The 27,067-nt window shown below is 45.0% G+C and overlaps 1 long non-coding RNA gene across 4 annotated transcripts in view; it reads left to right on the plus strand.

Annotated features, from left to right (window-relative positions):
• The window catches only part of LOC142829753 (uncharacterized), a 126,014-nt gene that overhangs the window by 45,315 nt on the left and 53,632 nt on the right, over positions 1-27,067 (plus strand). For all 4 annotated transcript variants that reach the window (XR_012904498.1, XR_012904507.1, XR_012904501.1 and 1 more), the window contains exons 2-3: positions 1,762-1,887; positions 9,742-9,846. This is a non-coding gene — a long non-coding RNA (uncharacterized LOC142829753). The remainder of the gene's footprint in view (positions 1-1,761; positions 1,888-9,741; positions 9,847-27,067) is intronic.

A 27,067-nucleotide genomic window follows, 5' to 3' on the forward strand; every position in this document is an offset into this window, starting at 1 on the left:
ATATCCCTCATTGCTTTGGATTCTGTATGCACCTCATTTCCCTGCTCCCTCATACCTCTAGAAAGTCCTAGATGAAGTTAATTTCCAAGGCCATTTGCCTGGCACCTTTAATCAATACTAAACTCTTTTCTAAAGGAAAAAATAAAAGGCATGCATGTAAATTTCCTTACCATGTGGAGCATATGTATATAATGAGACCACTATTACACCCATAGAAACATTGATCCAATTTACTTCAAAACAAAAAACTGGTCAGACTATGAACTTGGACTGGCATTTTGCTGAACAGCCTGTGAATCGTTGGCTGTCTCCCTTTGCACCACTTGAAGGGCATATCTCTGTTGCCACCTGGATCCAGGCAAATCTCTTCAAAGCCAGTCAGTCAGCACAGCACGGCTCTGATTTTAAATTCTGCACGAGTAACAGCTGTCCGCTCTGCAAACCAATTAGAAAGTCTGTAAATGCCGCCAGTTACAAGTAAGTTTTCTGCCGACTGCACGGCTTGGCACTGATCTGTATGGGCTCAAAGCCCAGTCTTTTCCTCTTTGATTTCAATTACAGGGCCTTCAAACAGTCTTGTGTGTTTGGTTGTTATTGTCACCACTCAGATACAGCAGGGGCTATGGCACAATGAGCTAGCACAGCTGGGTTCCCATACGCAAACAAAAGATATTTACAGTACAGGCCAATACAGTGAGGCCCCACAACCTGCCAACAGACTAATGTGGTGGGCTACCACTCCTATGGTGGGATCAAAGAGCATATTTAAATGTTTCTAATTCAGCACAAAAATAGCTATGCAGTGTCCTGGAGAACTGGGCAGCAGAAGCAGGAGTAGCAAGTGAAAAAAGAAGTGCCAGAAAAAAGTTTCATAGGGGTAGCCATGTTAGTCTGTATCTGCAAAAACAATGGGGAGTCCTATGGAACCTTAAAGACTAACATTTGCTTAGGCTAGTGATAGAAATGTAGCCCTGTTAATCTGGGGTAGCTGAAGCAAAATGCAGGACAATGTAGCACTTTAGACTAACAAGATGGTTTATTAGATGATGAGCTTTCGTGGGCCAGACCCACTTCCTCAGATCAAATAGTGGAAGAAAATAGTCACAACCATATATACCAAAGGATACAATTTAAAAAAATGAACACATATGAAAAGGACAAATCACATTGCAGAACAGGAGGAGGATGCGGGGGGGGGGGGGGGGGGAGGAAGGAAGGAAGGTAAGTGTCTGTGAATTGATGATATTAGAGGTGGGGAGAGTGGGATGTTTGTGAGTTAATGGTATTAGAGGTGATAATTGGGGAAGCTATCTTGATAATGGGTAAGATAGTTCAAGTGTTTGTTCATCCTCTTTGGAGAGAGTCGAATTTTAACATGAATGACAGTTCAGAGGATTCCCTTTCAAGTGCAGATGTAAAAGGTCTTTGTAGCAGAATGCAGGTGGTTAAGTCATTGAGAGAGGCATTGAGAGAGGCATTTGCTTAGGCATGAGCTTTCGTGGGTCAAAAGCACTTCATCAGATGCATGGAGTCTGACGAAGTGGTTTTTAGCCACAAAAGCTCATGCCCAAATAAATGTTAGTTTTTAAAGGGCCACGGGACTTCTTGTTGTTTTTGCCAAAAAAAAGTATATGTTTGTGTGTGTGGAGGGTGGGGGGATTAGACTATCTTGTGCAAGTGACAGGGTTGCCTGCTGTAGTGGGGGCCTGGTTTTCATGACCCGTGAAGTTCTTTCTACTTCTATGTTCCTACGTGTGCTAGGCAAGAAAGAGGATCTCCACAAAGGGAAATGATATGGACCTAACACTTCCTTGTGCACAAGACTAGATGGGATAACTTGACAATGTCCTGGACAAACCTTGTGGGATTAAGATAAACTGTATCGAAGTAAGTAAAACCTTATTAGATTAGGTTTAATACCTTTGGGGTTGATTGCATTAAAATGAATGTGCAAGCACCTTCACTGGTGGTAGGGGGAATGCTAAATTATTTTGTCCCTTAATGGCCCTTTGAAGCCACCTCCGGGAGAGATTCACATATACTAACCCTGACTGGATTCTCCAGGGACCAACAGACCCAGACAGGCATTTTTGATAAATAATCTGGTTTTAAGATGACAGCAAATGGACAGAAATCTTGTCCATGGAGGGCTCCAATCCTTAGAGAAGGGTAGGACGGACTAGGCCTATTAAAGCCCAAAACACTGGGTGCTTGTTCTGAGCTGAAGCTGTGATGATTTTGTGACCAAAGGAAATCCCTTGGGTGGGGCGTGGAAGGACTGCTCCTGACAGAACCCATAGTAAAGTTGGGATGGATCTAGTAAGCGTATTACCACGATATAAGTATTCATAGTTAGTAGGTTTTCTCTGTAGTGTTTTTACCATAAGAATGAAATGGGCTTGCATAAAAAGAGCATTGTTGTATCTATAATCCCTTGTGTAGGCAGACTGGAACACCCGGGTGGGCCCTGACTCAGGGTGGGCAGGCAAAGACAGGAAAGCAGGGGTAGGAGCCAATGGGGGCCCTCTCCTCTCCTACAACCCCTTGGGGGGCAAAAGATGCTCTGGCCTGGGGGCCCTGGGAAAATGGGGTGGGCTGAAGAAATGTGCCCCCCTTTCTGTGCTGCCTTCCTGATGGACACTCCAATCAGGGAGTGGCGTTGGGGACTTTCCTCACTCTGTCCTCCTGGCCCTCCCACCGGGGATTGGCATCAGGGCATGTGGGCTTGCCCGGCTCCAGGAATCCAACTGAGGATACCGTGTTGGGCAGAGGGGTCAGGATGTGGGGCTTGCCCTATTCTGTCCACCCAGCACTCCTTGAGAGCAGGGTTGGGGCATGGGGGTTTGTTCCACTCTGGCACTCCAGCTGAGGAGTGGGGGTCAGCACCTTGGAAGCCCTCCCCCCCATCCATCAATCCCACTCCACGGCAAGAGCACCGGGTGGGTGAAGCAGGGCAAGCATTGGGGCAGGAGCAGAGCTGAGGTAATAAGTGGGTGGGCCGTGAGGCCCATCCATGGCTACACCCCTGCTGTAAACCTGGGAAGTCTCTGAACCTAAGTCAAGTGTGTTTGAAGAGACTGTCCTGAGATATCATAGTGAAAGCAGGCAACTGTGTAGCCTGGAAATCTCCCATCAGAAAAGACTGAGATGCGGGTCTCCCCCGGACAAATACAGTGGCTGGAAAGTTGGAAGTCTGCGTGCAGATGCACTGGCTGGAGCACTGAGGGGAAATACTGGTGCAGTTGCCCTGAACTGTGACACTGGAAATCAGATTAACAAACCTAGAAGTGTTTCTTTTAATCAGTTTGGCTAGCCAGCTTGAGACATAATGGTCAGGCTCTGGGTATGTGCACTTATGGGTGGGGACTGGTGAAAGACAGTAGGCGGGAAGTCCTGTGGAATATGGAGTAGCATTCATATTTCTCCTATTTGTAGCAGCAGTAAGAAGCATAGCTGAGCTGAGCATGTTATTTCTAGCACCCACGCCCCACAAGCCTACCCTGCTCTGTGTGCGGCTCCATCAGTTATTCCTGGACTTCTCCCCTCATCCAGGAGGACCCAGTGAATAACACCAAAGTTTTGTCCAGGCTTTCTATCTTTCCAGAGAAAGATTGGAGTCTCTTATCTATAACTCATGCTTTATTAAAAAACAAAAGCAACACCCGACCGTGACATGAAAGTTCTGATTAGAGGTGCCTGGGAATTTTTCAACACAAGGGTTTTCTGTCAAAAACTGAAGTTTTGTCAAAATTGAAACATTTCCCAGAATTGTATCAATTGAGATGAAATTTTTGACATGGAAAAGTGAAAATGAATTGGTTTGACTCTTGTTTCAATAAAGTTAAAATGTATTGCTTGGGAAGGGAAAAAGATTTCATTACACTCTACCATTTTGATTAATTTAGTTTAGACTTGTCTATTAAAATTAATTTTAACATACTTACTTTATATTTTAAAAGAAAAGTCTAAACCCAATAATACAAATAAGGCAAAAATGCTTAATTTTAACTTTATTGAAATGACGCATTTTGATGATCTCAAACAGATTTTTTTTTTAAATTTCACATTACAGAAAATTGTAGATTTGCATTCTGATTCAGAATGATCTTTTTTAAATGCTGACTATTTCCACAGAATTAAAATTTCTTATCCTGACCGGTTCCAGTTTTGGTTCCTTTCTGAGCTAGGACAGAGATACTGTCTCCTATTCACAGAATTGTGCTACCCACCCACATCCACTCTTAGTACCAGTGTATTATTGGTAGAGCAGTGGCTCTCGACCTTTCCAGACTACTATACCTCCTCCCCTTTCAGGAGTCTGATTTGTCTTGTGTACCTCAAGTTTCATGTCACTTAAAAACAACTTGCTTACAAAATCAGACATAAAAAATACAAAAGTGACACAGCACATTACTTCTGAAAAACGGCTCACTTTCTCATTTTACCATATAATTATAAAATAAATCAACTGGCATATAAATACTATATTTACATATCAGTGTATAGTATATAAAGCAGTATAAACAAGTCATTGTATGAAATTGTAGTTGTACTGATTTTGCTAGCGTTTTTTATGTCCCCTGTTGTAAAACTAGGCAAATATCTAGATGAGCTGATGTACCTCCTGGACAACCTCTGTGAACTCCGGGTTGAGAACCGCTGTTCTAGAGTACATAGATGGTATTCTACAGACCAAAAAAATTGTCAAGTCTATGCCCAGTCCTGCAGTTCTTACTCTTATGAGCCATTGTTCTAAGAGTGGCAGATTTAGACCCAGTAAAGAAAATTAACAAATTATAGGGTGGGGTTAAAGTATGGCTAGATGAGGATTATGACTATGAGAGAGGAATAAAAAATGATGTCTACTGTAAGCCTTTTATCAACAAAAAAAAACTTTTAAAGGTGACTCTAAAACTGGACAAAGAGGGAGCTTACATCTGAGTATGGTTATTGTATATAAAGACACATAAGAAAAAACAGGAAAACAAAAATCTGCTATGCAGAGATACACATCTAATTTAAAGGTTAAACTCACCCTCAGACCAAGCAAAATCACTTTGCAGTAACAGAATTAATTACAACTTTCAAAACCTCCAAACTATGCAAAGACTGGTAACAGTGTTTTATAACATAGAGTCACTCATCACAGAAGCTACTCCAGTCTCCATTCACGTAGATGAAAATTCGGACGTGACTGAAAAATTGGCGAAAGCCCGAGGTCCCACAATGATTTAAATCAATTTTTTGCAGGTCTATATCGCTTCTTTGGTTGTCTCTGTTATAACTGCAAGGTGCATAATAAATGGAAATGACCTGGTAGAAAAATGTCTACATTTGAGGCCCCTTTGTCTCCTCAGGCCCTGGGCCAAATGGCCCCACCTCTGATAGGACCTGCAAATTGATAGTTTGATATCCAAGCTTGATGAATCAATACATTATTCCAGTTTTACATGTGTGACCCTTTTGACATAAATTGGGTTGCACTGGTGTAAAATTGGAGTAACACAGTGATGAATCAGGCTCTTGGTATGTACATGCAAATGCCTTTTAATTATGAAAATGCTGGGTTTAGGACACACAGGATTGTGGGTGCCAGTTTAGAGGGTTTTTTTAAGGATTTGGCTTTCAATGATTGTTACTTTCAGACTTCAGGACATCAGCTGGGATCAGAAAATTACCTACCTTAAACAAGTGCTAAAATTTTCTCACAAGTAAGATGGAATACTAGACAAAATGGCCCAATGAACTGTTCCAATATGTAAGAGATTATGATGTTATGTGCTGATCAAAGCAATCAAAACTAGCTTGCAAGAAACACTAAGTTCTTTTAAGAGTGCTTGTTATTTCATTTTATTTATTCAGTCTGTGAAGTGGAGGGGCAAATATGGACACATTTTTCTCCAGCAGGTTCTTTTGGCTATGTAGATCATTCAGTCTTATTTTCCTAAACAATAGGATTATCCTGAAGAGTGTTCCTGCTTCTCTTTCTACTGTTTTAATGATGCCGAACTGGTCAACAGTGGAATCTTTTTTTAGGGGGGGTTGTGTCTAGTAAACTGGCAGTAAAAACAGCTGCAGTTAACCAACCCAGCCAGTCCTTATCTTAACAGCAGTGATAGATAAAGCTTGTCACACTTCATTACTAAAGGTTGATTGATTAGAAGAAAATAATTAGTTTACTTTGCCTTGCAGCACAGTCTCCTGACATACCAAAAAGACAATGTGCAGAGGAACTAAGGGTCATTCATTTCTTGATCATTTGTTTTCTCTTAATGGTGATGAAAAAGGTCTGATAACTCACAAGAAAAGAAGCCACAGAAACAGGTTTTAAGGTTGTCTTTAGGAGGCATAGGCAAGAAAGATAAATCCAGGCACCCTGCACTCTGTTTATGCCAGAATGTATGAAATAAGTATGTGTCCGTATTCAGAGATTGGCTTCATTCACTAAAGGATAAAGAATATTTTTTAAATTTCCATTAAACCTCTCTCCACAACTATAAGATTAGCAAACTTAATCAAATAACTTTGAAAAAGTGACAGACTTCGAAGATAATTATGAAGTGTGTGATTTTAATGTCTGTGGATGCATATAAAATAGTGTATATTTGCACAACAGGGTCTGTCTTTTTGTTCTCTATCTACAACACCCAGAGCAATAGGTGTTGCATGGTGTATGACTAGAATGTCTGGGTGCTAGAACAATGCTAATAATAATAATATAGAGTGCATCTACACTGCACCATATAGCTCAAAATAAGATATGCAATTTGAGCTATGCATCTTATTTCGATCTTATTTCAAAGTACCTTATTTCTTAATTTGGCACTGTCTACAAAGCGGACATTGGAATAGCGAGCCTATTATAATTCAAAATAACGGGCTTGCTGTGAAGACATGGGAGAGCTATTTTGGGATACTCTAGTATCCCGAAATAGCGTTGCAGTGTAGACGTAGCCACACAGACACACCCATGCACGTATATGGGGTTGGCTGAGGAGGAGGCACAGCCAGAGTGCTGTTGAACTCTGGTGACCTTTGGCTGGCATAACTATATGGTAACTCACTATAACCACGTTCCAGAAACATTGCTACTATTTGCTTCCTTTTTTGATACATCCATTGGCTCTTCTGATGCAGGTATTACCGTGCAGTGGGTTTCCACAGAGTTATTTTCCCCAAGGACAATAAATTATGAAAGCTACAGTAAGTTACTAATATTAGCCAGGTTTTTTACACTAGCACCTAGGGGCCAGCCATGAGTGGCTGTAGGAAGTTCTCGGAGGCTATGTCTATACTGGCATGATTTTGGGCAAGAACTCTTCCAGAAGAGAGCGTCTACACTGGCATGTGCCTTTGCACAAGAGATGTGCTTTTGTGCAAGAGCATCCATGCCAGTGTAGATGCTCTCTTGCGCAAGAAAGCTCTGATGGCCATTTAACCATAGGGCTTTCTTGTGCAAGAAATTCATGTTGCCTGTCTACACTGGCCTCTTGCACAAGAACAGTTGTGCAAGAGGGCTTATTCCTGAGCGGGAGCATCAGAGTTCTTGTGCAAGAAGCCCTGATTTCAAACGTTAGAACATCAGTGTTCTTGCGCAAGAACTCGCAGCCAGTGTAGTCAGGCAACAAGATTTTGCGTAAAAGCAGCTGCATCAATATAGACACAGCCTGAATGTGCAGAGGTTCCTAATTTTGCTGCTTCTGGTCCTACCAGTTGGAGTCTCCTGGCTCCTTCCTGCAGTTTTTTCCCAACATCACATGGCAGAGGAAGGAGAGGGACCAACTGGGCATAGCAACAGAAGCATCATGCAAGAGTCAATAAATGGCTTATCTGTAGCTTACCCTGAAAGTAAATACAAAAACTTTAGTTAAAGACACGTTTAAAATTTATTGATTTACTATCCCACATTGGTCATCAAATGCGTGAATCCACACTCTCAGGGTATGTCTACACTACCACCCTACTTCGAACTAGGGTGGTTAATGTAGGCAACCGGAGTTGCAAATGAAGCCCGGGATTTGAATTTCCCGGGCTTCATTTGCATATTGCCAGTCACTGCCATTTTTAAATGTCCGCTAGTTCGGACTCCGTGCCTGCGGCTACACGCGGCACGAACTAGGTAGTTCGGATTAGGCTTCCTATTCTGAACTACCATTACTCTTCGTAGAACGAGGTGTACCGGTAGTTCGGAATAGGAAGCCTAATCCGAACTACCTAGTTCATGCCGCGTGTAGCCGCAGGCACGGAGTCCGAACTAGCGGACATTTAAAAATGGTGGCACCTAGCAATATGCAAATGAAGCCTGGGAAATTCAAATCCCGGGCTTCATTTGCAACTCCGGTTGCCTACATTACCACCCTAGTTCGAACTAGGGTGGTAGTGTAGACATACCCTTACAGACAAGAGTCTTGAGAAGAGCTGGGATACATCACTAATGCTTGATTGACAATATTTCCTGCATCAGTTCACAAACTGCTGAGATGTCCAGATGTAAGGGGACTGTTAGTCCCTTACTAAAACTCTGTGGAAGTTTTTGGTTCACCAGCTCCCAGTATCAAAAGGGGAAGGGTCCATGAGAAATCAGGGCCCTGAGACTGACAGACCCCCGAGACATTGGAAAGCAGCCAACCCTCCAGCTCAGCCTGATTGACAGGTTGGACAGGCCAGTGAGGAAAGCCAGGCCCCGTTCTCCCTGTGAGCTGGGATTGTTCTGGGTCTCTCTGAGCAAGGAGAGAGCTGAGAGACAGCCCAAGGAGTGCAAGCTGTGCTGAGAGGCAGTTTTGCAGCAACAGAGCCAGGCACACACAGCCCAAGGAGTGCAGACCCTGTGTTGATCAGCAAAGACTGGCAGTGCTCAGAGAAGCCAAAAGGGACAGAGAAGCAATGCAAGGAGCTGGAGACTGGCAAAGCAGCACAGCCTACAGCTGGGTGTGGTGAGCAGCTGGGACCAGCAAAGTGCTGGGAGAGGCTCTGGGCAGGGAGATATCACCAGCCAAGAGGCCCAGCAGGCCAGACTGGGAGAGGGGTCTGGCCACTTAGAGCTTGAGGCTGTGTGGTCACTGCCAGAGCAAGCGTGTCCAGCCTGCAGCCCCCCCTGCAGCACATCCAGGGCCTCTAAGGGGCCTATAAGGAAGAGACTGTGGACTGTCCTTACACTCTGCAGACTGCTGTTTTGATGTCCCTGTGCTACAGAGCAGAGCTGTGTGTTCTCATTTAACCATTCTAATTTTTTCTTATTCTTTTCTCTTTAATCAGTTGATGTTTAATAAATTGTATTTTCTTAGAACCTTATGAAATGATCACCGGGCCAAGAAAGCCTGCAGTGTGAGGAGAGCACCTCGGAGTGGGGACACCCTAACTCCTGCCCCTAGTGACTACAAGGTCAGGGATTAAACCCCAGGAAACCTGGGCCCAGCCTTGTTGGGGTTTCGAGGACTCTCCTATTCAGGAGAGTGGAGGGGGAGCCCTCAGGATCAGGGAAGTCGTGCGGTAAAGGAAGTGGGAGCGGGGACTCAGATCCTTTTGCTGGCCCATTTCACCAGGGTGGTATAGAAGCCAGGAAAGTTCCCCACAATAGCAGGACCATTCCCCCGCTTACACAGAGTTTACAATACATCTCATTCTCTGTGGGCATTTGAGTACAGTCATACATTGGCAGGTTTTGGGGGAAACCAGAAATCGCTCACTTCACTGAGGCTGTGGAATGTTATGAGATTCAATGAACAGCTGAATATGTTGCAGCATCACAGATGATCCAGAAGTCAAATAAGGCAGTGGGATACAGAAGGCTGAGTCATCCTTGTGAAATCCTATTTTACCCTCTGGAAAGACTCTTCGCATCATATGGTAAGGGCACATTTGAGGTATTTTTATACATGCATTCTTCCAAAGCTATAGTCACACTTGCCTTTCAGTATAACTTAACTTTAAAAAAAATAATTGGCAAAAGTTCTTGCTAATCTGGCACAATCTGGATAAATCTCAATAGTGGTCTGGCTGGATATTTAGTCTATGTCCATCTTATCAAGCCACTGAAGCTTTTGGTAAGCTTGGCTGCACAAGCAGCATTTCTTGGAGTAAAACACTCTGGCTATGTCTACACTACAAGGTTTTTGTGCAAAAACAACCTTCTTTGCACAAAAATGGGCAGAGCATCCATACCTCAAGTGCATTTTTGCACAAAAAATACAGTAAATAGACAGGTAAAGGGCTTTTGCCAGTAGAGGAATAGCTCTTGTGCAAAAAGGCATGTGTGGATGCTCCGCAGGGGTTTCTTGCGCAAAAAGAGCCTATCAGAAAAAGCACAGGTGCTCTGATGGCCATTCTGTTAATGGCAATCAGAGCTCTCTTGCACAAGAGCATCCATGCAGTGTGGATGCTCTCTTATGCAAAAGTACATCTCTTTTGCAATGCGCTTTTGAGGTGTGGACGCGCTTTTGCGCAATATGTTTTTGCGGAAGATCTCGTCTGCAAAAACCTTCTTGCGCAAAAACCCTGCAGTGTAGACAAAGCCTCTGTAATGTGTTGATCTTCCATTCAAATACTGTCCAGTTCAAAGAAACCTCATGAAACAGAGCTAATGCTGGTAAAGGGGGCTGCTGGGCTCAGCTGTGAATAGTCTCCCAGCTGATCTTGGCCTACCACATATGGAGCAGCAGATGAAGATGGCAAGAATTGAAAACATCAACCCCACAGCTCTTCCCCTTCCTCATTGCCCAGATCTTCAGCTTCAGGGTAACCCTGATGTCACCATGTTTCTACAGAGGCCACTGAAAGGCTCAGAATGTGCTACTATACAAACATTCACATCTTCTGAACATCCTCCAACACTACCTATGACACTTTCCAAATATATGACAATTGCCATCTGTTTGGGGCCCCATCCAGATAAGTTAATGTCACATTTGCAGACTTGAAGGATTCTTCCTGGTAATGGCCAAAGACTGAGTTTTGTCTAGATCAGTGTTTCTCAACCAGTGGTACGAATACCCTTAGGGGTACTTGAGAGAAGTCTGGGGGGTACGTCAACACAACTGAAATTTGGAGAAAACTGAATTTTTGTTTTAAGTTTTACAGCGCTTTATTATTTTTGTACTTTTTACACCCAAAAATATCATCACCTGCCCAGCTACAAATAAGTTGTTTAAACAAATGTATTGCAATGGTAGAAAAAAAATTGTGTGTCTGAAAACTGTGGGTACTGGGGCTACTTATAATTTATTTATTTATTTTTTAAAAAGGGGTACTTTATAAAAAAAAATGTTGAGAAACCATGATCTAGATTAATAACTAGACCAATGTGTGCTGATTCTTGGCTGACCATATCACTCATCAGCCACAGTGATTCACCAGAGTGAGCCAGTGAGATAATGTCATCGGGGTATTTGCATCTTGACCCCACTGGCAATTTTCTCTTCCATCTTAACCAATCAATGCTGCTATTGAGTGGTGGTGACAGGATGCAGCCCTGCTGAACTCCCATAAAAATAGATATGTAGGGGGGGATGTAGTCACATAAATTCACACTTGAAATATGTCAGGGTAGAGCACATCGGTGGGTTTGTCCACACTTGAAACACAACAATGACACTGCTGCTACTGTGCTGCTGTAGTGCATCAGGGTAAACGCTCCCTATGTTAAAGGGAGGGGATCTCCTGATAGCATAGGTAATCCATCTCCTAGGCTAATCCTCTACCAGCAATCTTACAGTGTATAGCTGTACCAATGCAGCTGCATGGCCGTAAGATTGCTCATGTAGCTGCTTCTATGTCGATGGAAGAGAGATCTCCCACTGACATAGCACTGCACATATTGTGCACACTACCACTTATACTGGTGCAACAATATCACTCGGGTGTTTTTTCACACTTCTGAGAGACGTAAGTTTGATTCATAGAAGGGCTGTGTCTAGACTGATCAGTTTTTCCAGAAAATCAGCCGCTTTTCCGGAAAAACTTGCCAGCTGTCTACACTGGCCGCTTAAATTTCCGCAAAAGCACTGACTTCCTACTGTAAGAAATCAGTGCTTCTTGCGGAAATACTATGCTGCTCCTGTTCGGGCAAAAGTCCTTTTGCGCAAAACTTTTGCACAAAAGGGCCAGTGTAGACAGCTGTGATATTTTGCAGAAAAGCGCGTCTAGATTGGCACGGACGCTTTTCTGCAAAAAGTGCTTTTGTGGAAAAGTGTCCATGCCAATCTAGATGCTCTTTTCCGAAAATGCTTTTAACGGAAAACTTTTCCGTTAAAAGCATTTCCGGAAAATCATGCCAGTCTAGACATAGCCAAGGTGTATTGTAGATATGGCCTAAGAGGAGGTAGCCAAACCTAGCAAAATCTACAGGCTTCACAGGACCTAGGTTAGCTTAACTAATTCACTCAGAGATATGGATTTGTCATATCTCTGAGTGATATAATTAAGCCACTTTGACTTTCTAATGTAGGCCAGAATGTTCTGTTTAAATGGCAGAGTTAAGAACTCTTAGATAGGAAGTGCAACAATATCAATGGGAGGGAGCATGGTGCCTTCCAAAATCATGGGAGCCTCAACAGGCCAGGGTTGGTCCCTGTGTACTTTGGAATATTCAAGAACTGTGGATAGCAATAGGATGCTACACCTGCCCAGACAGACACACACTGGTTCCCTACAAATGGCCTGCTGACAGACAGTTCAGTGGGTAAAAGATTGAGCTGGGTGTTAGGCAAACTGGACTCCATGGCCAGCTGTGATAGTGACTGTCATGTGAGGTTGAGTAAGCCTCTTCACAGCTGTTCCTCAGTTGCCTCCTCTTTGAAACAGGGATAGCGATGCATTGTGAAAATACATTGTGATTGATGGATGAAAAGTGTGCTAAAAGGCTGGCGTTAGTCAGGCCTGTGGGAATTAGGTTATAACCTCAACAAGCTCTAATGTTGTCAAAATTACTGGTGTCCTTCGAAATTGCCATGAGCCCCTTGGGGATATTTATAAAAAAGGTTGATGACTTAGCTACTACTTCTGAACATAGTTAATGCCCACTGGAAATGCACTATTGCATTACTGGTACATTCAGATAACAGAGCAAAAACTCCTTCATTATGTACCTAGGCACATCAAGCCTTTTATTGTGTATATAAAAGGCTTGAAATCAACAGAAACGAAGGACAGGATACCAAAACTGTGTCTGCAGTAGTGTGCTTAATTTGAGCGTACAGTTACCGCAGCTGTTGACGCACATCAGATATTTGAATGTGCATGTTAGTCATGCATTGCATAGGTACTTTTGTGTGCAGCCTTAGGATTTGGATGCTTTGAAAACTGGGTTTTCACTGTGCTTTTCTACGTAAGGGGATAAAACCTTGACCAGTGTTCTCTGTAAGTTGAGTGCTTGGGCAGCCACTCAAGAGAGATTCAGATGCCATCCACCTGATTAACAGAGTACTTACAGCCATCCACAACAGACAGCCTGCATTTCTAGTGGTGGTGCACAGCTGCACATGCCTCAGTGCACACAACAAAAATTATTCTGCACATGGGTTAAAAAAAAGAAGAGGGAACATTGACCCTGACCCATTTGAAGTCAAGAGGAGTTTTGCCATTTCCTTAAACAGGACCAAGATTTCTTGCAGTGTTTTTATATGTCCGTATGTGGAATACATTGTCCAAATATCACAAAAGATAAACCCCAGCAACCACACTAGAGTTTTGAGGCATGCATGATATTGAAAAATATGTATTTTTAAACATTGCAGTCTACTTAGAAAGTAGACTTTTATTGCTTGTTATTGCAGGTAGGTCCTAATCAGCGTTCCTTCTTTTTAGTTATTACTTTTATGTTACTTTATTCATGCAACTCTATTCCTTGCATAAACCTACTTAATCTATTTCAGGCAATCAGTAGGTAATGGCACCATATCCAAACGTTTAGTTGCACCAGTTCCTTAGGATTACAAATGAGGGCCATCTGTAGTCCCAACTATTTGTGGAGATGAAAAGGAGGCTTAACTTAATGTACTTTGGCAGAGTAATAGGAAAACATCAATCACGCAGTGACATGTTAGTTCATATGCACCGATAGGCTCATGTTTGTAGCTGAGCACATTAAGTGGATCTGTTCTTTTACAGAGGAGTCCATCACTTAAAGACATGCATTCAAATCTCAAGCATACAGGACACTTTTAAGAGATACTTGATAAAGAGCTTGAAAATGTGAGTAGTGACATGAGCTAAACTCCATCTCATTTTCTTCAGATTCCCTATTAATATAAGCCTCAAAGTTGAAATTGGGGTCAGTTGGACAGTTATTTTAGCTAAAACAGATGGAGTTGCAGTGGTTACTTCTAAAAAAGCAATTTTTACCCAAAGTTAATGCATAGTTGTCTCTGAGATAACAGAGCGTTTCCCCGAACTGTGCACTCTCAAGACTGGGCTGTAATTGTTGGTAGAAGCTTGACTTTTTTTTTAAAGATGTGTGTGGTGTTTTTGTTTTTGTTTGGTTTGTTTTTATTCTCACCATTGGAGAACTTAATTGTGAAAAGAAACTGTGCATATTTCCCCAAGAATGCCAGACACTAGAAAGCAAACACTGCTCTTTTGTTGTTTTTTTTTAACAAAATTGTGTAAAAAATTGAGCATCTCCTGCATTACCATTTTACTCATGTAACAAAATATTCTGCATGAAGTAAAATTACTAGACCCCTGAACTTCCCTAGGGTGTTGTGTACAGCTGTGTGAGCAATTCACAATGAATAATTTATTGAATGAAGCTGAGATCTTTCGACTTGTGAATTATTCATGAGCAGATCATGACTTTCTTGTAACTATTTGTTCTTTAAAATGAGTCCCAAATTTCCTCAGTAATTGTAGTCCTCAGATCATTCATGAAAAATTCATTGCAAATATGTAAAATTCAAAATTCGCTATGTTAGATCATTTACAGACATCAGAGAGTGTAATTGCTCTTCCCTGATTGGATGACTTATTATGTAATATAGTACATACATTCCTGTTTCCTGGTGTTAGACATTTTCTTAAAAAAAATTTTTTGTTGGAAACAATGGTTTATGTATATAACATGTAGAAAGAACGTATTATCTGAAGAACAAGTTATTCCTCTCTTTCTTAAACACCAAGTATTCCATAAACACATCAAGTTAATTTTAACAATGTATTTAGACATTGCCTATGTTTTATGCTTATAAAAGGAAAAAATCAAAAGCTCCGATTCATGCCAGAAATGGTGGGGGCAGATGCTGAGAAAGCTTCCCCACACAACCTTTGCTAATGCATCACTGTTCTGACTGGAAAACCCTCTACTATTATTCTTGCACCTTCTTGAGCAAGGTATTTGAAGAAGCGGGTTGTGCCCATGAAAACTCATGATACCATTTACATTTTTGTTCATCGCTAAGGTCATTGTTTTCTTATTAGTACTGAATTACGGAAAGGTTTGTGTTGAGGACAAGATGTGGATTAGACTTGAAAACTTATGCTCACTTTTGTCTTAAACCAAATTTGCTATTGGAAGAAAGGGACAAAACTCAGTTGACTTCACTGGGTTTGATCAATAAATTTGGCACCAAGTTGGCAAAGGTAAAAGTTTAGACCTCCTAGCCACTGATCTGTATTAGCTTTTTGAATGGTAGGTTGAGCCTTTATTATCTATTCAGATATGATATTGTCAGTTGAGAAATCACTCTTCCTTACGGTAGGTTTGATACTGTGAATACTGTATTGAATCAACAATAAAAGTTCATGGGAGAAGTTTCATTTTTAAACTCCAAAGCATTGAATTTTTTTATATCCATGTGCAGAATGAATTTTGTGATGTGCATCAAGATGGAGGTGATGTGTGACACATAATGTCCATAGTGGTGCACATCACAAAACTCATTCCACACATGGGCAGAGAGTGGTGAGGGTGGGTTGAAGGAATGAGTGTGAGAAGGGACTCAGGACTACGGCAGAGGGTTGGGGTGTGTAGGATGAGGCTTGGGGTGTGGGCTTTGGGGTAGGGTGAGGGATACAGGGATTGGGGTGCAGGAGTGGGCTCAGGGCTGGTAGGGGGGGACTGAGTGCTCCAGATGGGGGTGCAGGCTTTTGAATGGGGCTGGGAATGAGGGATTTGGGGAAGGGATGTTAAATTTCGATTAATCAACTAATGGAGTACTCGATGGAATTTCCATTGACTACATGATTAGTTGATAAGAGGGGCTATCCCGTTGCATCTCTGCTTTTGAAATGTACAAAAGCCACTCGTGGCTCTTGTTCTTGCCAATGGAAGAGACGCAGCAGGGAAGCATGTGAGCAGGGATGAAGCAGTCCCCACTCGCGTAGGGTCCCAACTGCTGCGCCTCTTCCTTTGAAATGTACAAGAGCTGCAGGCACAGCATAGGGACACCTCTCCCTCCTCTGCCCCCCCCCCCCACAGAAATGGTGGGGGTGGGGGAGAACCGGCTTTTAAGCTAGCTCTCCCCAGAACTGGCTCCTGTTCTCCCCCATCCCTTGCTGCCTGTCTCTGATAGAGGCAACAAGAGTGGGGGGGAGCGAATATTTAAGATACTTCTTGACTACCCCATAAGCATATGCTTATCAGGTAGATGACTAGTTGCTTACATCCCTTGTTTGGAGGAGATGCAGGCCACCCTGGGGAGAGAGGACGACCCCCAGTTCTCTTACTGCAGCAGCTCATGGCCAGGTGAGAAGCACCTCTCCATGGCTCCTGCAGGGCCTGGCTGGGGAAAGCCAGCACTCCATGGCCCTAGCAGGTCTGGGGTAGGCTAGGTTGAACCACAGGAGAGGTACCTTTGCCCCAGCAAATCCAGGGAAGCTCCACACTGGGGCTGATGAACCAAGGTGCCCCAGCCGTGGCAGCTCTGTGCTTGGCCAGAAGGCAGAGGTGTCTCTCCCCTGACCAGGGTAGCTCCATGCTGGGGTCAGCAGGCAGAGGCATCTCTTCTCTGGCTGTGGCAGCTCCATACTGAGGCCATCAAGGTGAGGGACCTCTCCCTCGGCCATGGCAGCTCCGTTTTGGGCCAGCAGGCAAGAGATGCCTCTCCCCACCACAGCATGTGTAGGGCTTGGGAAGAGGCATCTCTCCCCACTGAAGCCCTGAGCCCCTGCATGAAGCTTAATAGGCAGGTGTGTGGCCAGGCATCTCGGAGAGAACTTAGCTCCAAAGAGGAATAATGTAATTTATTAACATTCATATAACAGTTTTCACTGAGACTGTGCAAAGGAGGCAGAGAGTATATACAATCCTGTATGTGGGTATACTACTGGCAGCAGATGGTGGTTCATTCTGGCAGTCCCAGAAGGCCAGATAATCCTGCAGGGACCATTGCTAAGGGTACAAGATAGAGCAGTTCCCATACTGATCTAACCAGTCTCCAAGTCAGAGGCTGGGCAGAGAATCAAATAGACATCATTCACTCCTTGACTCCCACCCAACCTGCTCACCATTCCCACAGTCTGAGCCCCATAGACGCTAGACATGGGAGAGAACCTGGACCTTGTGGCCTAACAAGAGTTGGAGTCAAATGTCAGAAATGGAAAGCTAACCCAAAGAAATGAGCTTTGGGAGAGATTTGAAGGAGGAGAAATATTTATTTTAAAAAGGAACCTCCAACAGAGAAGACGCTCCGGATCATTTTAAACTCATTAAAAAGCACTATTTGATGAAGAATGAATGTAGACCTTAAATGCAGAAAATTATATCTGGGGATTTATAGTGATAGAGTATGTTCTGAGTGCTGAAACTCAGAGCAGTCAGACATATACTCAAGAATGTCTAGCATGTAACACTGAATAAGCTGTTGTAGGTCTTTATATACCACAATAATAAAATTATAGAGGTAATAAGTGCCTTCTAATGGCCCATCAAACATTAACATTCCTGTCTCTTTTACTGTTTCTGGAGAAAATCCGGAAGCAGTCTATAAGTTGGACTGAGTTTTAATAATGGAAGTAATTTGAATTGTTTGAGCTGTCTCAGGACCTAAATGTCAAAGGAAAGTAGCTCTACTGCAGATTCCTACTCTGTATTTTGCATTCCCAGAACCACAATGATGAGAAGCTGCTGGTTCTCCAGAATAAAATGTATCTAACTTCTCTGAAGTAACAAAACAATACAAATAAAGGTTTTTCCAGTTACTGTATGTGTCTGGGACCACTCACAATTCACTTTCAAACTATCTGATCCAAATAAAACCCGTCCTCTTTGAAGTGCCAGTGTGACTAGATTGTCATCGGTTCATGTTTCAATAATCAAGGGAATTTGTTATTAGCCAGGCTCAGGTATTAGTCCATATTTTCAAACACGGGATTCCTGTTGGGGTGTGAGAGACTTGAGCAAGAGCATAGGTCTCCCTGCCTTAGCAACATCTGTATAAAAGCTAACCTCAGACATTTGCATCCACACACTCATGGCAGAGATATCACCTCCCCACTTCTGGAAGTCATTCCAAAGTGATGAAATTCCCTCTGGGCAGAGGGCCAGTTCGAGGCCTATGCATATCTGACATCCTACTTAGTCCATACTTCTAGGACTTAAGTGGGATTAAAATAGTAAATAGATCCTGTGTTGGCCTTCACAGGAGCAAATTTCACCCCAGTGCAGTATGCAATAAATTCAGAGTATGTCTAAATTAGAGTTGGGAGTGCAATCTCTAGCGCAGGTAGACCTATCCCTCAGGATGACCAGGTGTCCAGTTTACTGCTGGAATGCCCGGTTGAAAAGGGATCTTGGCAGGTTCTGTCAGCACTGCTGACCAGGCCACAAAAAGTTCAGTCAAAAATGCAGCAGAGCTAAGGCAGGCTTCCTACCTGCCCTGGCTCTGCATCCCAGAAGCAGCCTGCATTTCCTTCTGGCTCGTAGGTGGAGGTTTGGCCACAGGGCCTCTGCTCACTATCCACACCCTAAGCACTCTGTCTGTAGCTCCCATTGACTGGGAGCTATGGCCAACAGGAGCAGTGGGGACAGCACCTGCAGATGGGGCAGCATGCAGAACTGCCTGGGTGCACCTTCACCTAGGAGCCAGAGGGAAATGCTGACCACTTCTGGGAGCTGTTTGAAGTATTTGCCACCTGGGGTTTACACTCCTCACACATCCCGAGCCCATTCCTGTATCCAAGCTCCCAGAGCCAACACCCCCACCTGCACCCCAATCCCCTCTGCCCCACCCCAAAGCTCATACCCCCAGCTAGAGCCCAGCCCCCTTACACCTAAACCCTTTGCCCCCCTAGTTAAAGCCTCCATACATCCCGAATCCTTCATTTCTGGCTCCATCCCAGAACCTACATCCCCAATCCACAGCCTGTACCCCTTCCCACACCCTGTGCCTCCATCCCAGCTCAGAGCCCCCTCCCATACTCCAAACTCATTTTTGGCCCTAGCCCAGAGCCCACACTCCCAGCCAGAGTGCTCACCTCTTCGTACACCCCAATCGCCTGATCATCATGGTGAAAATGAGCGAATGGGCGAGGGTGAGAGAGAACAAGCAACGGAAGGAGGGGGATGAAATGATTGGAGGTGGGGTCTCAAAGAAGAGGTAGAATAAGGAGTCTCAGGAAGGGTGAGGATCAAGGATGATCAGTTTTCTTCATTCAGAAAGTCTGCAACCCTGCTAGCCCTATTAGTACTGATGGAGCTAGTGTACTAAACTCCAAAACTCCAGTTATCTGAAGAAGTGGGCTGTGCCCACGAAAGCTCATGATACCATCTACATGTTTTGTTAGTCTATAAAGTGCTACCAGACCATTTGTTGTTTTTTAAGTTTATCCTGTACAGACTAACACGGCTACCCTCTGAAGCTAAAAATAATTATTAGCCACAGTAGTGCCAGTTATGACATGGATGATAGGGCTATGTCCACACTGCAGCACTGTTTCGGGGTACCAGAGGTATCCTGAAATAGCTATTCCATGTCTTCTGAGCGCACCCGTTATTTTGAAATATAATGGGCTCATTATTCTGACATTCCTGTAAACTTCATTCCACGAAGAATAAAGGACATTTCAGAACAGTCATTTATTTAAAAATAAGTGCTTTGTTGATAGTGCCACATTTCTAAATAAGTTATTTCAAAATAGCATTGGAATAAGCTACGCAATTTGTAGTGAACACCAGGTGCAGTGTAGCTGTCCACAACTTAATACATTCTGAAACCTTCGTTACACATTTGGATGGCTATCCAATCCAGTTGTTGTTCCGCCATTGCTACATTTTGATTTTTAGCATACTAGCTTGATCAGATCCAGTTTGCAAATTACATCTCCAGCTTCAGTGTAGATGTACCCTTAAGATTTGTCTATGCCCGTGTTTCTCAAACTATGGGTCCTGACTCCCCCAGGAGGTTGCGAGCAACTTAAAGGGGGGTCGCAGTATCACAAAGTTTGAGAACCCCTGGTCTATGCAGTGACTAGACACCCATAGCTGGTCCATGCCAGCCAACTTGGGCTCACAAGACTCAGGCTGTGGACTCAGGCTCACAGGACTCAGGCTGTTCATTGCTTTCTAGACCTCTGAGTTCAGGATGGAACCTGGGCTCCAGGACCCTGAGAGGTGGGAGGGTCCCAGAGCTTGGGCTGTAGCCTCAGCTTGGAAGTCCACAAAGCAATGAAATTGCAGCCCAAATTCTGTGAGCCCAAATCAGATGGCACCAGGCAGCCACAGGTATCTAGCTGTAGTGTAAACATTCTCTTAGCCTTCAAATGGTAGGAAGGTGGATGGTGGACATCTAGCCTTCCTGGAACTAGAACAGGTTCCCCTCTCTTCTTTCTTATGTAATAAATCCTCTTAAAATATTGTGATGACAGGCATCACCAGGTGGTACCATTACATATACCTGAAGAAAAAGGACTTGGAAGAATATGTGTCTATATTGCTGCCGTGGGTGTAATTTGTACCTCACATACATGAATCGGTGCTACCTGTGCTCTACCTCACTACAAAGTAGCGCTTTAGCATTAGCTGGCATTAGTAGCACAAAAGTGTTCATATGGAAGGAAAGGGATGGGGGGAACAGGCTTATACAACTGCACTGAAGTCTGCATCATGGTGTCCTCACTTCTATTTCTAGCAAGCTAAGTAGTGCAACACTAGTGCAGCTATGGCTTTTCACAGCCCTGGCTGCAATGTAGACATAGCTGTGAAAAAGCAGATGTTGAGTGGTGAGAAGCCATGCTGTGATGGTAGTAGTTGTTTTGTTATGAAAGGTTCCATGTAGAGGCAGTGGTCCCTGGAGAGGCAGCTGTGGTAGCCGCAGGAAAATTTTCTCCTTGGGAACCAGACTCTGGTGTCTGGCTGAGATTACTGAAGGATGTGTGTAAATAAGCCAAGGTGCACCTACGAGTATTATCTACACTCTGCAGCACAGGTTTCTCCTTCATGGGGAAGCCAACCGGCAGAGTCCCCAAGATCTGCTTCTGCTTGATAGAGGGAGTGTGACATTGAATCACATGGGTCTTCTTGGAGTTGTCACTTGGTATGCTGGTCACATCACTTGCCCTCTAGGGTGCCCCACCACCATGCCCCGCTGGGCCAGAAGCTTCCCAAGCAAAGTCACAGAGTTCAGGTAACAGCCCCCCACCAGAGCAACACAGATACTGAACTCACTCAGCTCTGAGTAGGCTCAGCAATAAGGCTGCAAGAACACAACCCCAAAAAGGATCTAAATCAGTTTTACTGTTTATAATAGTTTAACACAAAGAAAGCTAATAAGGTCAGCCTCCTTTATCAATGAAAGAGAGAGATGCACAGTGGTTGCCCCTCCCCCCCATAACAATTATTTACACCAATCTTGATAATAAACAGGAGTGTTTTTATTAAGTATAAAAAGCAGTGTTTAAATGATTGCAAATGAAAACCAACAGATCTGAGGGTATGTCTACACTACAGAGTTAATTCGAACTAACGGATGTTAGTTCGAACTAACTTTCATAGGCGCTACACTAGCGCTCCGCTAGTTCGAATTTAATTCGAACTAGCGGAGTGCTTAGTTCGAACTAGGAAAACCTCATTTTACGAGGATTAAGCCTAGTTTGAACTAGCTAGTTCGAATTAAGGGGTGTGTAGCCCCTTAATTCAAACTAGTGGGAGGCTAGCCCTCCCCAGGTTTCCCTGGTGGCCACTCTGGCCAACACCAGGGAAACTCGTCTGCCCCCCTCCCGGCCCCGGACCCCTTAAAGGGGCAGGGGCTGGCTGCAGTGCCCATGCCAGGTGCAAGCCTGCCAGCACCCAGCCAGCAGACCCTGCACCTGGCACGGATCGAGCCACCCACCCGATGCCTCCAGCCCTCCCCCTCTTCCCAGGACCAGGCTGGCGGCTCCCGGGATCTTGCCCGGGACCGCAAGAGGCAGGCACCCGCCTGGGCTAGTGCGGACATCGTGGACCTTGTCCACGATCTCCACACTAGGCACAGGAAAGTAGCCGTCTAGGGCAGGAGAGCTGCCAGCCTGGCCACCCAGGAGCAGGTGTGCATGAAAATCAAGGGGATCCACTGAGACCCCCAACCCTGAGCCCTGAGCTTACAATGGCCGTACTGGGTCAGACCAAAGGTCCATCTAGCCCAGTAGCCTGTCTGCCGACAGCGGCCTACCCTAGGGACCCTGGAGGGGATGGACCGAAGACAGTGACCAAGCCATTTGTCTCGTGCCATCCCTCTCCAGCCTTCCACAAACCTTGGGCAGGGACACCACTCCTACCCCCTGGCTAATAGCACTCCATGGACCCAACCTCCATGACTTGATCTCACTTCCCTTTAAACTCTGTTCTAGATCTAGCCTTCACAGCCTCCTGCAGCAAGGAGTTCCACAGGTTGACTCTGCTTTGTGAAGAAGAACTTTCTGTTACCAGTTTGAAGCCTGCCACCCATTCCTTTCCTTTGGTGTCCTCTAGTCCTTCTTTATGGGAACTAATGAAGAACTTTTCTGGATGCACCCTCTCCAGCCAACTCCTGCTTTTAGAGACCGCTATCCTGTCCCCGTCCATCTCCTCTTTTCTAAGCTGAAAAGTCCCAGTCTCTTTAGCCTCTCTTCATATGGGACCTGTTCCCAACCTCTGATCGTTTTAGTTGCCCTCCCCTCTCCCAGCCTCTCTCTTCCCCTCTCCCACCTCCTTTTCCCAGTCTCCCCCAGTTTTGTTCAATAAAGACAGATTCCATTTTTGAACACAATTGTCCTTTATTTTGTACATCAAGAAAAGGGGCTAGGGAAGGGTAAGTGGAAGGAGGTGAGGGAGGAATGGGGTACGAGCCCCCGATGGGGAGGACTGGGTTGGCTCTGCGGGGTTCTGGGGGTGGAAGCTCTCCTGCAGCCCCCCAATTGCCCCCTCTCCCCAGATGGCAGCCTGCGGCAAGTGCAGCCGGTCTGATGGCCGAGTGCTGTGATGTGCCCAGTGTGGGTACTCCGGGCACTCCAAGCCAGGACTGGTTTGCAAGCGGGGCACCCCTGAGAACTGTCTGTCCGGGGTGGGGGTCGGGTCCCTTTAAGCGCAGCCCTCGGCTAGCCTGAGACAGCATCTCCACGCTCTAAGTCCTCCTGTGATGCCCTGCCGGCACTGCTTCCGGCCATCCTTAAGCCCGGTTCAGGGTCCACTTAATGTGGACATGCTAGTTCGAATTAGCAAAATGCTAATTCGAACTAGTTTTTATTTCTAGACGCGTTAGTTCGAATTAGCTTAGTTCGAATTAAGTAATTCGAACTAAGTTAGTTCGAATTAGTGCTGTAGTGTAGACGTACCCAGAGTTACTAAGCCAAACTAAACAAAACATGACAGCTAATCTTCATACACTAAAAAAACTTGTTACATACAAATTCTTACCCTATCAGTTGTTTTAATTCTCTCTGGGTATGTCTACACTACAACGTTAATTCGAACTAACTTAGTTCAAATTAGTTAATTCGAACTAAGCTCATTCGAACTAACGGATCCAGACTAAAAAACTAGTTCGAATTAGCATTTTGCTAATTTGAACTAGCATGTCCACATTAAGTGGACCCTGAACCAGGCTTAAGGATGGCCGGAAGCAGTGCCGGCAGGGCATCACAGGAGGACTTAGAGCGTGGAGATGCTGTCTCAGGCTAGCCGAGGGCTGTGCTTAAAGGGTCCCGACCCCCACCCCGGACAGACAGTTCTCAGGGGTGTCCCGCTTGCAAAGCAGTCCTGGCTTGGAGTGCCCTGAGTGCCCACACTGGGCACATCACAGCACTCGGCCATCAGACCGGCTGCACTTGCCGCAGGCTGCCATCTGGGGAAAGGGGGCAATTGGGGGCTGCAGGAGAGCTTCTACCCCCAGAAGCCCGCAGAGCCAGCCCAGTCCTCCCCATCGGGGGCTCGTACCCCATTCCTCCCTCACCTCCTTCCACTTACCCTTCCCTAACCCCTCTTCTTGATGTACAAAATAAAGGACAATTGTGTTCAAAAATGGAATCTGTCTTTATTGAACAAAACTAGGGGAGACTGGGAAAAGGAGGTGGGAGAGGGGAAGAGAGAGGGTGGGAAAGGGGAGGGCAACTAAAACGATCAGAGGTTGGGAACAGGTCCCATATGAAGAGAGGCTAAAGAGACTGGGACTTTTCAGCTTAGAAAAGAGGAGACGGAGGGGGACAGGATAGAGGTCTCTAAAAGCAGGAGTTGGGTGGAGAGGGTGCATCCAGAAAAGTTCTTCATTAGTTCCCATAAAGAAGGACTAGAGGACACCAAAGGAAAGGAATGGGTGGCAGGCTTCAAACTGGTAACAGAAAGTTCTTCTTCACAAAGCAGAGTCAACCTGTGGAACTCCTTGCTGCAGGAGGCTGTGAAGGCTACAACTAGAACAGAGTTGAAAGGGAAGTGAGATCAAGTCATGGAGGTTGGGTCCATGGAGTGCTATTAGCCAGGGGGTAGGAGTGGTGTCCCTGCCCAAGATTTGTGGAAGGCTGGAGAGGGATGGCACGAGACAAATGGCTTGGTCACTGTCTTCGGTCCATCCCCTCCAGGGTCCCTAGGGTTGGCCGCTGTCGGCAGACATGCTACTGGGCTAGATGGACCTTTGGTCTGACCCAGGACGGCCATTGTAAGCTCAGGGCTCAGGGTCGGGGGTCTCACCGTCCACCTTGATTTTCATGCACACCTGCTCCTGGGTGGCCAGGCTGGTAGCTTTCCTGCCCTAGACGGCCACTTTCCTGTGCCTAGTGCGGAGGTCGTGGACGAGGTCCACGATGTCCGCACTAGCCCAGGCAGGTGCCCGCCTCTTGCGGTCCCGGGCAAGCTCCCGGGAGCCGCCAGCCTGGTCCCGGGAAGAGGGGGAGGGCTGGGGGGCATCGGGTGGGTGGCTCGATCCGTGCCAGGTGCAGGGTCTGCTGGCTGGGTGCTGGCAGGCTTGCACCTGGCACGGGCACCGTAGCCAGCCTGTGCCCCTTTAAGGGATCCGGGGCCGGGAGGGGGGCAGACGAGTTTCCGTGGTGTTGGCCAGAGTGGCCACCAGGGAAACCTGGGGAGGGCTAGCCTCCCACTAGTTTGAATTAAGGGGCTGCACACCCCTTAATTCGAACTAGCTATTTCGAACTAGGCTTAATCCTCGTAAAATGAGGTTTTCCTAGTTCGAACTAAGTGCTCTGCTAGTTCGAATTAAATTCGAACTAGCGGAGCGCTAGTGTAGCGCCTATTAAAGTTAGTTCGAGCTAACGTCTGTTAGTTCGAACTAACTTTGTTGTGTAGACATACCCTCTCTGATGAGTAGACAGCCTCTAACTTGGGCCCAGTCTTTCTTCCTGTTCAGTCTTAGATTCTTCCAGCAGGCCTCTTGGGTGGTAAGTTGGGATCTCCTGTCATCTGGCCACTCCACTTGTTTGTTTTTTCCTCCTTTATATCTCTTTTGCCCAAGATGAGAATTCTTTGTGCTCAGTTCAAATTTTTCTCACTGGGAGTGGAAAACTACCAGATTCAAAATGGGTTCTAGCAGTAGGTGTCATGATCACATGTCTTTGAGGACCAAACACAGTTTGGGTTTACAGAAAAAACAAAACCATTCACAGGTCATTGACTTGATCGCCGAAAAAGATCTTACAAGAAAGATCATGCACACACATAGAATATACAGATACAGCGGATTATAACTTTTAAAAATGACATGTCACATGATGTACTTCACATAAAGCATCTTTGAGTTATGTATATTTATATTCATAAGCCAATTTTTATAAAGCATAGAGGAGGGGACCCAGGATAGGGGGAACACTGGTGTCAGTATCTTCCCTGGTGCTTTGGATCATCACTTCCACAACCATACTTCTTCCAACAGGAAGTGTGTGCTCCTTACAGTGCCTCATTAGATGGAGGCTTAGGAGCAGGAGGAAACTGATCAGAACTACAATCTTAGACCAGCTGGCTCAGTACATTCTAGAGGCTTGTTAGCTAACCCATCTCCTTGTATTTCTGTGTTAGCTGCCTTTCTCTGGGAAGCTTTTTGTGAGCTCACATTTGCATTAAGTGCTACTTTCCAACACAAAATTGAAAAGGACATTCAGTATGGTAAGAACAATTAAAGCCTAGCTCAGGCAAGTCTTGGGAATACCTGCTGTAGCATGTCATTAGAATAAATGAGGGCAGGAAGTGTATGTGGGGGTTCAACCTCCAAAGGCTGTACTGCCAGAAACGTTGCAGCTTTATGTAATAAAGATCATCTGTCAAACATATAACACAAAGGAATAGTACTTTTAAACTACTCAGAGCATAAAGCTCTTAGTGGCTGTACATGCTGCCTTGATCTGTATGGTAAGCTGGCCCATAGGCTTCCTTTTTTACGAAGAAAGCTATTGTGGGTAGAACTCTTAACTTGCACTGAAGGGTGAGATGCTCAAAAAATATAGAAAATCCTTCATGGAAATGTTCATGAATATTTTGAGGCATAATTTCAAAACAATGTTGACTGCCGAATAAACTAGGGGATAAGATAAGGAAAAATGATGAAAAAAATTATTCTTACGTTTAGGGCATGGCCCCAAGAGTCCCAGTTTCCCCCTCCTTAGTGAGGGTTCCTCATACGTTCCCTGCACTTTGCCTCAGACAGTGGGGTTGGAGGCTTACATGCTCTAGTAGCTGGCTAAGGAG

Source organism: Pelodiscus sinensis, chromosome 1 (genome assembly GCF_049634645.1).
Source record: "Pelodiscus sinensis isolate JC-2024 chromosome 1, ASM4963464v1, whole genome shotgun sequence".
In the NCBI taxonomy this organism is placed as follows: domain Eukaryota; kingdom Metazoa; phylum Chordata; order Testudines; family Trionychidae; genus Pelodiscus; species Pelodiscus sinensis.